Below are 5,830 nucleotides of genomic sequence, written 5' to 3'. Positions count from 1 at the left end.
AAAACTAACCGGTTCTGCAGTGAGACAGTGTAGTAGCAGCTGAAGTGCTATTGCAGGAAAAGTCGCTCGATCTACTTTTTGATCACTTTTAGAGTCGATTGATCGATTCTTTGCAGAAAAGAAAAATGCAAGAAAAATGTAGACAAATAGATCTAAAACAAAATTAAATGTTAAATCTACAAAGGAAAGTAATAAATTAAATGTAGATTCGGTCTGGAGTCAGCAAAAAAGCAGTGCTGCTCAAAACAAAAGTCAATCGATCGAATTTTATGTCAATCGATCTAAAATTTTAGCTCACTGAAATCGATCGATCGAATTTTCTGCAGAAAACAGACAAAACCGAATTGAAACACTAAAAACAGTAAAAACAGTTTTTATATAGAACCAAAAACAGCTTATGGACAGAATTTACAATATGTACTAAATCAAACTAAATACAATCCTAAATATCTCATAAACAACCGTTACAATCCCCGGCAACGGCGCCAAAAAATGGTAGTCAACTTGACTACGTGAATTTTAAATTTATAAGTTTTACCACTTCACAATAGTACGAATCAATTGTACTATAGTAAGGGTTATCGAACCACAGAGATTAGGGGTTGTTTTGCGTAACGGGATACTTAAAGAGTAAATTTAACTTAACTTAAAAATAAAAACAAAAGTAAAGTTGTAGAATTGAAGCTACAACGAGTAAAGTGAAGAAAAGCGGAATATGAAAGCAAACTTAAAAGAAAACTTAGGGTAATGATCTTATCAAATCTTCAACCAATGGAATGCTTCATGTCTATATGGATCTTCCTAATATGCATGATATAAGCGCATAATGAGCGTCAACCATTACGACGACCTCGACATGAAAACACTTTCGTTAAGACGTACTAATAAATCACCTAGTTTCACACTAACCAACTTCACGTAAAGATTAATCTATAATTGAAAAATGTTTATACTACCAAAAGTGTGGGGGATTGATGCTTCCTAGCTTACTACTTTATAAAACATCTTAATAAGCATACGCGATACATGAAAACCCTAATTAGGCCATAATGATAAGGTATCTAGTTTCACACCGATCTATTCCATATAAATATTAAACTACAATGGAAAGACGTTTTACACTATCAAATGTATGAAATGACCGGTGTTCCCTAGCATACCCTATAAGGTGACTCTAATTGGTAAACACACATCATGTCAAATAGAACCATTGCGAAAGACATCGTTCTCTTTCAAGAACGTTGATTTTACTCATGAATCCAAGAAAACTCATAGACAAGCAAATCCCTTTTTCATAAATAAATGGATTGGAATCTTGAAGACAAAACCTTTTAACATGGGTTTTGCAATCCTCTAGCCCTTCACAATCATCAAACACATCTAGAAAATCCTAAGAACATCAAGAACACTTCATGGTTTTTGGAAAAGATTTTGATCAAACCCTAAGAACTAATTTAGCTAGACATAAAGTATAAGCATGAAATAAAAGAAAACAGTAAAGAAAACAAGATTTAAATAAACTAATAACACTATATTAATCTAAGAAGATTCATATTACAAAAGGAAATGAAAAGTATTAAAATTAACTAAGAAGATACACCTGAGAAAATCGAACCCCCAAAAGATGCATGATTATCTCTATCACCCATGCCTTATATATATAGATGATGAGATTTACAAAATAATCTCTAAAGAAGAGATAAGATAAGAGATATGATAGGATAAGATAAGATAAGATAGGATAAGATAATATAAGATAGGATAAGATATGATAAGATAAGAGATATTTCGAAATATCTAAGATATTTTGGAAATATCTGAAAATATCTAAGAAATATCTAAAAATATCTAAAAAATATCTAAGATATTTAAAATATCAAGGAAGAGTGACATGTCAACATTGTTCCAGATTGTTCCGAAAATATCAAAATTCGATTAATCGATTATAAAGTCGATCGATCGCATTCGTGGTTGCCCTGTCTCGATCGATCGCATCTCACACGATCGATTTTTCTTCGACTAATGATTCGATCGATCGATTTGCCTTAACCGATTCTTCACTTAGCAGGAGCAACTTTGAACTCTGAAAATGACCAAATCGCCCTTGATGTATTTTCAGGTCTAATTCGGGTGTTTTGAACTAGATTTCAATTAAGACCTGAAAATAAGACAAAACACAAAACTACAACAAAACGTTATATTTACAACACAAACTAGGCATAACAAATGTAAATTAAGGGGTCTTGAATAGAATATTTCAAAACTTATCAATTCACGTAGCTAGGGTATTATGTGGAAAAGATTTATTTCTTTATGATGTTTACTTCATTAGCTAAGAAAAGCTTTAAAAATCATTGTAAAACAATAATTTAGATTGTTATTATAAACTCTTGGTAGTAACCTTAAAAAAGGGCTCATTGTTTAAAGTTAGTAATTTCTTTTACTGCTGAGAAATGTGGAATCGTATATCCACCTATATTAATATGGTGATCTCACAATTGCATAGACACCACTGTTGCAAGTAATGAGGAAGAAGAAGAGAATAACTCAGTAGCCTTCTACCTATGCTATTATGGATGAGGCTTGGCATGTCTTGGGTTTTATGAGACTAATAGCTTAGTCTTTATTTTGTGTCCATCATTTTTGTAGTGGATAGACACTAATGATGTAATTTTTGGGATTGTACTACATTTGACACTTATGTCTAGGTAGTGTTTTGAATGTAATGTTGTGATGTAAAATTTTAAACAATATAGATATCTTTTGTTAGCTCCATTGTGTTATGTGTATATGATGAGATATTGAAAAAAAATAAAAAATAAAAAAAATTACATTATATGTTATAAGTGCTCGGGGTTGGGTCCAAGTTTAGTTTGAACACACCGCTAGAGGAATCCTTGTTTTAGCATGTAAACATAGCACAGTTTGAACCGAAAAATAGCCTGTTCGAACTGAGCGTGATTTTCCACAAAAAGAAAAGAAAAAAAGATCTGATTGGTTGCTTGAAGACCAAGTTTTCCAAGTTTATAAAAGGGCTCTTTATACACGATTTTTGTAGGGAATTTAAGCCAAAAAGTTGTGTGCTGAGAGAGGATTCATTGACCCTAGTGTATTTGGGTTTTTCCTTCTCTTAGAGTTGAAGCTAGACCACACACCATTTCATAGATAAAAACTTTCAGTCTATCAAAGTTCCGGTAAAAGGAGATCAAGTATAAAAATTGTCCAAAGGTTCTGAGAGAACTACTGTTATAGAAGACAAGAGGGTCACTTGTCTAGTACAAGATAATGTTAACTTCAAAGGTTTTGTAAATGTGAACTTCTTTTTATTTTTTATTCTTTTATAGTGGATTGATTCTTTGGGATTTACCATCCCAAAGTATTTTTTCTCTTTAAAGTGCTCAAAGAGTTTTCACTTTATCACCAAATTATTTGTTTTGATTGATTTACCACTTTCGTTATATTTGCTAAATGTTTGTGTGGTTGCTTATTTTTAAATTTCACATTATTTTGGCATACACTTATTCAAGCCCCTTATAAGTATTACTTAGAGTTTTGGGTTATATTTTCAAATGTATATATATTATTTTTTAAATTTTATATTTCCTGAATTGACTTAGGCAATCTAAGTCTGCACATTCTAAGCCCATCTCCATGGGCTTGCCTAAGGATTAACCTAGGCATAGGGAAAGAGGTGTTACATTTGTTGTCACCTCATTTCCTAAATGTCATCATGTCATGCAATCATGTCCATTGTTAGATAAAACAAAATCTTCTCCCTTTTTCTTAATAAATTATTTAATAAAAGCAAAAGAATCTTTGGATCATATAGACATTGTCCGACAAATTAAGGGAGTTTGCGATATCACACTAAATGCATAAAATACCATTTAGTATAGAATATTCTTTTTTTGCAATAGTCTTAGTACTTACTTTTAAGAGTTAAATACATATTTAGTACATGTGGTTTAGAGACTTTATTTTTTGCTACCTCGGTTTCAATTTGTATTGTAGATGGTATCTCACTTATCGTAGATGGTACTTAACTTATAGCTAAAAATGACGAAGATATGAAGGTAATCTCTCTCTCTTGTTACTGCCTCTCTCCCTCTCTTATATTGTGTTTCTCTGGATTTTGCTTCAAGCTCGAAATGTGGTGTTGCTTTTGTTTTAAATTTCAAAGCATATAGATACCCATGAAATTAGTGGCTCTATTTGACATGCCGATTAGCTAATTTTGTCAATATTCAGTGGATTTTGAGAATTGGGGGTAGAACCCAAACGCCCCTTTTAAAGTCTTCTTCTCCCTTTCCTTAATATAGATTGTTGTTGAGCGAAATTGATTGGTTATATGACGATTTTGAGTTTTGAAGGATGCTGGTATTGGGTAATTTTGTTTTGATGTAAGTTAATTGATGTGTCAAATGTTTGATGTTTTGTAGAATTGGAGGGAGCAAACCGTGTATGTAGTTTTAGATTGTTATAGAAATTGATTATTTCTTTGATTTTATGTTTGAGGATAATTGAATAGGTGATTATTTGTTGCTCCGAGTTGAGTAATTTCCTTTGAGTATCCATTTGTAGATGACAAGTGTTTGGTTTCATTTTCGCATACATTTTGTTTATCTTTTTTGTAAATTTACTATTAAATTTGTGGATCACACAAATTCAATAATAAATCTACAAAACTCTTGTATAGAGATTGGCAAATAATATATACGAAAATGAAACCAAACATTATTCTTCGTAGATTTAGCAAATTTTTGTGAGTATTGGAGCCTTGAGTTGTAAACCGAAAAACCCCTCCTTGGCTCATCAACTTGAAGTTGGGGTTGAGGGAATTATTTTTTAAAAAGGAAAAAAAAAAAAAAAGATAAAAAAAAGTGAATTATGGAAGGAAGACTGAATGTATTGACCAAGTTAAATCTGAAATTGAAAATTTTACATGTTGTCTTTGGACAATAGTTGTGAACATAGAGATTTAAATGGATGCAAAAATCATATTTAGTCATTAAGTTTTCAATCGGTTTGGATTTAGTCTTTATGTTTTCAATTTCAAGAATATGATCAGTTTCGCCCAAATTTAAAATAGGCCCCTTATCACTTTAGTGTCAAAGTTAACTCAACACTCCAATGCAATGTCACGTCAACAAGTACCAAGTCATTCATAAAAAAATAAAAATAAAAAATAAGAAAAAACCCATAAAAGCTAATCAATCTAACCAAAAAACTTAAAAAAACCATAAAATCTGGTACCTTAAAGGGCAACCCCACAATAACATTTTTTTTTTTTTTTACATGAATGATTTGGCACTTGCTAACATGACATTACATTCAAGGGTTAATATGGATGCTAGCATGTAAAATGAGATACTTGTGACTTGTTAACTTTGACAATAAAGTGAGAAAATGACCTATTTTCAACTTGAACAAAACTTAAGAACTGTATTCTTGAAATTGAAAACTCAATGATTAAATCCAAATCAGATAAAAACCTAAAGACTAGATATAATTTTTCCCTTAAATCGACAATATTAGTCTGTTGAAACAAGTGAAACAACCATTGTTGCAGAGGAATTTAAAACGACCTATAATTCTGACCCTGCAACTATGAGGACCCTCATAACTTCAGTTGAACCAGAGTTATTTAAGACAAAAGATATTTTTACTTGGACTTGTACAAATACTATTTGGACAAATGACAATTTTACTTTAAATTAGACCAGTATTATTTGGGCAAAAGACATTTTTACCTGGACTTAGACCAGTGTTATTTAGACAAATGGAATCTTTAACTGGACTTGGACCAGTGCTATACAGACGAAGGACATTT

The sequence above is a fragment of the Alnus glutinosa genome, chromosome 2, assembly GCF_958979055.1.
Source record: "Alnus glutinosa chromosome 2, dhAlnGlut1.1, whole genome shotgun sequence".
In the NCBI taxonomy this organism is placed as follows: domain Eukaryota; kingdom Viridiplantae; phylum Streptophyta; class Magnoliopsida; order Fagales; family Betulaceae; genus Alnus; species Alnus glutinosa.
The sequence above is the reverse complement of the archived record's forward strand: the minus strand, read 5'-3'. Positions refer to the sequence as shown.